Here is a 6,089-nt window from a genome sequence, read left to right on the forward strand (position 1 = left end):
TAGCATACCCTTTCAGAGACGCATTATACTATGGGCAGCATATTGGTCATTGGACAATATTGGAGAGATATAATAATTAATGGTACGTGCTAATTTTTACATTTAGAATACCACTACCATCACCTGAGGGGTAATAATCACTTATATTTTTTGTATTTTCATAATTTTCCATGTCAATGGTTAATGGTCACATCATATGCAGGTAAACATAAAGCACCTCATCTTTTTAGTGACTGTTTTTTTCTTTTCTTTTATTTAACATTTCATCAACACACAAACCTCCTACAATTCCCTTCCAAGCCCCAGTTTGGAAAACCCTGCTTAAAATGATTTTTTTTTTAAATGCCATTTGAAGACCTGTTTTTGTCCAAACAATGAAAGTAAATAAGGTCCAAAACAATATAAGATACTGACTTTTACACATTTTTCAAAATATCTTTCTTTGTGTTCCACCAAAGGAAATAAGTCATACAGATTTGCAGCAACATGAGTGTGAGTAAATGAGAGATTTTAATACTGTAGTGTTGCAAGTCTCTTGCACAGCTGATTTCTGCTGTGTTGGTAACAGAAAAAAATAACCGCACACACGTTCCCTCATACAAGCATCCCTCTCTTACTGCCAGGCCTTTTCTTCCCAAGGGAGTCCCCAAGGCAACCCATGAGGTATGCCCAACCCCCACTATCACTCACTCTTACACATATGTACAGCTTGTCACGGTGAACCCCTAAGGTATGTTGATAATGGATGAGCATATTTGGCTGTTTAATTAGCCAACCGTGCTTTTATGGCATCTGGGTCTCGGGTCCATAAAGAAGTAAGAAGGTGTGGGTTGTGTTTGGACAGGCCAGGGATGGCCATGTGTGTCTGGTTTAAAACAGCACAGGTTTTTTGCTGGTTACAGCTAAAAATATAGGCAGAAATACATGTTTTTAGGGTAAAAAAATTCTGACCTATTTTGAGGGCTACAAACTGCCTGTACGTCCTAAGCTCGGGCTCAGGTGCTTGATTTCGAATGACCCGTGCCTCTGTAAACAAACAATATAAATTTACAAGTTAACTAATATGATATGGTATGCTAAAGCTGTTTTAAGAACATCAAGTTGCATGTACTGTATGTTTTAGTCTGGATATCGTACTAAAAAAGAGATTTATGTTTATTCAGGACAAATTTGAACATATGGAGTCCAGTTATGCGTGAAACTGTAAATAACTAATTAGGTCAGGGTGCATTACACATGCAGTAGTGCCCATAATCACAGCAGGATGGGTCAACTTCCCGAAATGCCTGAATATGCTGCAAGATAATGAAAATATTGTTAACTTTTTTTCTTACATAAAGAAAAAAGAAAAAGTGTCTTCATTTGTACTTCCATGATACAATATTTTTCTTGTAATAACAGGAAGCAAACAATCATATACAACAATGAAGCCTGATTGCTTATGACCATGTGTATAATGCGTTATTAATCAAGTCACAGCAACAATATGCCAGACAATGAACCGATGAATGAAGATACAGTATATTTTAAGAAAACTGCTTTTATAGCTTATCATTAACAGCATGAGCACTAAAGATTTCAAAGTTATAGATTATAGAGAACTTGGAGTTGCGTCAGACTGAAGCAGGGGTCTACAACAGGGGGTCCGAGGTGGCACTGCAGGGGGTCTGACAAAAACTCATTATAAAAATAAAATGCAAAGAAACAAAAATGTTAAAAAGTTTTTCATATTGTTAATATATTTAATATAATAATATATTTACATTAAATTGAATTAACTTAAAAATTGCTGTTAAAAGTATTTAAATTATTATAACTAATTATTTAAATATTTTATTTTAATATAATATATTTAAATAAAACATTATTAGACATTATTATGTAAATATGTACACACACTTAATTTAAATTTATATATATATATATATATATATATATATTTCTTTTTCAAAGCCAACTTAATTGTCTCTCCCATATTTAAATATATTTAGTAAAAAATAAAATAGTAAAAAATAAAATAAATAAAAAAGTATACGACTGTACAAAAACAAAACAATTTTTAATAGCTTTGCAACCTTAGCATCATAAAGTATGTGAATACACGGTACTATAAACACTTATATCCACCAAGGTATCCAAAAGGTTGAAGACCCATGGACTAAAGAAAAATTCATAAATATATTCACAATTCATCAAGATATTCAAAGCATAACTGCTAGTTATGTGTAGAGTAGACTGTTCACAACACACACACATCCAGAAAGATCGGTATTGTAGGATGCTGTTTAAGAGTCTCAAGGTCACACAAAGCCATAACCAAAATTACCACAACCTTGAGAGGAGCAAGTATGTGAGAGAGAAAGAAAAGACAGGAGTAGATATGAAAACATGAGTATTCTCTTTGACTTTACAGTGTCAGACAACACATTTACCGCAGAAAGAATGTAGTCATAGCAACAGCTGCGAAGTCTTAGTGTATGAGTGTCTGTGTGTAAGAGCATATGTATGGCACACACAGACTTACTTTCCAACGGCCTGAAAGAAAAAAAATTGCACAAAATGAAAAATTTAACAGATTCAGCTCTCTTTTGAGCACGCGTATATTCTCTGTGTGAAGATAAAAGCGGCAAACAGGTGCTTATCAGGCCAGCTAAAACGGTCAATTTTAATTAACACCTGTGCCCTGCATTTATCAGTGATCGAAACCGTATCCACGCAACCCTTTTCGTGCGATGACCACGTTTGTAATTCATTTGAATTAAATACAGACAAATGATGATCCAGACTGTGTATTATAATACTCCTAGATAGCTTTTGCTGGGTGATGTACCATTAGTAATTGATGTTACCTGTAACTAAAAACTCAAACGGCAGGCATCCTCCTTAAATCATAAGTGTGTCAGAGCACAACCAGTCTGCACCTGTTTTGAAGGAAGTTCTCTTTCTTCCTCAGAAGGAAGGGCTCATAAAGGGAAGCCCAGCTTTGAGATTTTCCACTGAGGGAAAAGTCACTTCCACCCACACACAGAGCTGAACAATACAGACTCGCATGTCGGTGGAGTTCCGTAGTTGAAGCCCTGACATGCTTTACCCGGTCGCCCAGATAACCCTCTCTCTCCCCTCTCATGCTTCACCACCAGCCCCTCATCCTGCCCCGCTACAACAGCTATTGTTGTAGGACAAACATTACAGTCTATTTCTGTCAAAGCTGATCAAGTAAACAAGGTGGTTCCAACCTCATTCTCTTTATCTCTGTGCCAAACAAACACTGAAAAGAGGTTTGCAAGCTGCGATTTCAGTAATATAGGGGAGAATGGGGCTAGTTATCACAAGGACTGTGTCAGTAACTAGGTTTTGAGTCAAAATACCAATGCACAAATGTGTGTTTTCTCTAGTAGAATATTTGATGTGGTTGTGCACTGTGCTCCATACTTTCTTAAATTAGAATCATTTTGTGAATTATGTTCTCCAAACTTCTAAAGTCATTATATCTTTGCTATAGCTAAACCTGTGAGCATTAAAAAAAACACATTAGAATATAATGAGGTGAGAGTCAACCATAAAATGAAGGGAGATTTTAACTGAAATCTTGAACTCTCGGGACAAGCATATTTTTTATATAAATAAATTTCATGTCAGGGCAAGTTGTTGCATTTAATAAATTATTATACAAGTTATTAATTACATGGTTACTTTTTACACTACTGTTAAAAAATGTGAGTCGGTATAATTTTCTTAATTTTTGAAAGTCTCTTATGCTCACCAAAGCTGCATTTATTTATTTATTTATTTTAAAAATTATTTTTAAAAAAACTGTAATATTGTAAAATATTATTAAAATTTAAAATAACTGTTTTCTATCTGAATATATTTTAAAATATAATTTATTCCTGTGATGCAAATCTGTATTTTCAGCATCATTACTCCAGTCTTCAATGTCACATGATCCTCCAGAAATCATTCTAATATGCTGATTTGATGCTTAAGAAACATGTATTATTATTATCTATGTTGAAAACTGTTGTGCTGCTTGATATTGATATATTTTTTTCAGGATTCTCTGATGAATGGAACATTAAAAATAACAACATTCATTTGAAATAAAAAATCTTCTGCAACATTGTTAAAGTCTTTAGTCATTTTTTGATCAATTTAATGTGTCTTTGCTTAAAAGTATTCATTTCTTTCAAATAATAATAATCTTACTGACCCAACCTTTTGAATAGCAGTGGATATTTTGTAATTTATTTTGTTTCATAATTGCTTTACTGTTTTAAGTTTATGACAGCTTAACCCATTCAGTAAGACAACATGCTCTGCTATTAGGAGATTCTTCAAGAACAGGAAGACATTTATTTAAGTGCTGAAAATGGATCCGCGAAGGACTACAGGAAAGGCATTAGTTCAGAGAAGAGTATTATGCCTAAAATAGCTTTGACCAGTTGCTACATGAGGATGTCTCTGTTGAACCACTCGGGAAGCCGGTAGTAATTAATATATCGACTTGCTGACGGAAGTCAAATCCTGCAGTGGTTCTCAACTCCAGTCCTCGGGACCCACTGCTCTGCACATTTTTTATGTCTCCTTATTTAACACACCTGATTCAGATCAGCAGCTCGTTAGGAGGGACTCCTTGATCTGAACTGAGTGTGTCAGATAAGAGAGACATACAAAATGTGCAGAGCAGTGGGTCCCGAGGACTGGAGTTGAGAACCACTAACATGTATATGGAACACTTAGGCCAGAGTGTCTCAGTCAGACACTCTCCCTGTGAGAGCTCTTACTTGTACAAGAGTTCCTGTGAGCCGCACTCCATTAGGATTTACCTTCAGTTACTCACATAAAATACTACATTTCTTTAGAGGTTTTTGAGAGATTAAGATAAACAAGCCCCCCCCCCCCCCCCCACCACCACCACCACCACCACCACCACTACCACCACCACCACCACACATCTAAAAAACACACATTCCAAATGTTTCAATACATGAGGCCTGAGACAGTGTTTTTTTCTTTACGTCACAGAATGCCTTCATTTACTAGCACCAGAAAAAGGGCTGGGATAATATTCCTGGTGACGGCACAGTGAAAAATCATACCCACACATTTATATTTACACTTCACCTGTTTACTGCGGTGACTGTGGACTCAGCAGATCGGATCAAGCTCTAGCTGCAGAAATATCAATATGCATTAAGTCAGATGACTGTGTGTCGCAGTGTGTCCAGTACTCAGGGAATTTCTGTCCTTGTAAGATAGAGATTCTGAAAGGAAAAGTTAGGGGGAAAGCATTTTAGTCTTTCATGGTTTTATCCTGAATGGAGATGTAAAAAAGCTAGACTTGTTTGTTTGTTTTTTTCAAAAGTGAGCCATTGTATTACAATACATATTAAATAATAAATGAATAGCCGTTTCTTCTTACATTTATTTAATCATAATTCAGACTCTCACTATTGTATTTATTTTGTCTGCTAACAATGTCCTGCAGTACACATGGATTACGTGAAAATTCTGCCATATTTATGTATATATATATAAAATTATATATTATTCATTTCGAACACATTTAATAGCAGTTTTGGGGGGTAAAGTTAGTCAACTCCGCTATTTAGCAAAGGCTAATTTCAAAGGTAGCATTTCATTGCCCTTAATACACACAATTAAACAATATATCCACCCTTCTTCCATAATTTGTCAACAACAATAAGGCCTTGAAATGAATTTTCTATGTTCTCCACAAATCACATGTCTCATTTTTCTCAAGGTCTTCGTTGTCACAGTTTGTTCCCTTGTAACTAGTTAACTAACTTTTTTCTACAAGAAAAAACTTTACTCTCAAAATTATTAAACTCGAGTCTTCGCTTAATTTTAATAATACATACATTCATCCACACGGTTATCCTACTGGAGTTCATCCCAGCCTAACGACAGGACACCGTAGGCTACAGGTGGCCTCTGTCTGCCTGTGCCAGTCCATCAGTGATTTGAATCAAGATATATAATCATAATAAAACACTGTTATCCGAGCCTTGAGGTGGCAGCAAAGCAAGTAGAAAACAGTAGCTGTGCGCGAGACCAACGAATAAGGA

At 35.4% G+C, this 6,089-nt stretch overlaps 1 long non-coding RNA gene across 2 annotated transcripts in view; it reads right to left on the minus strand.

Annotated features, from left to right (window-relative positions):
- LOC143722781 (uncharacterized) overlaps positions 1–6,060 on the minus strand; it is a 71,257-nt gene extending 65,197 nt beyond the window's left edge. Inside the window, exons 1-3 of one of the 2 annotated variants that reach the window (XR_013196996.1) lie at positions 5,678–6,060; positions 5,125–5,264; positions 2,433–2,535 (exon numbers count right to left, since the gene is read on the minus strand). This is a non-coding gene — a long non-coding RNA (uncharacterized LOC143722781). The remainder of the gene's footprint in view (positions 1–2,432; positions 2,536–5,124; positions 5,265–5,677) is intronic. The other variant, XR_013196995.1, reaches the window with a different exon arrangement.
- Positions 6,061–6,089: the final 29 nt, after the last annotated feature.

Source organism: Siphateles boraxobius, unplaced genomic scaffold (assembly GCF_051911475.1).
Source record: "Siphateles boraxobius isolate OS27281-9 unplaced genomic scaffold, OSU_SipBor_1 68, whole genome shotgun sequence".
Taxonomy (NCBI): Eukaryota; Metazoa; Chordata; class Actinopteri; order Cypriniformes; family Leuciscidae; genus Siphateles; species Siphateles boraxobius.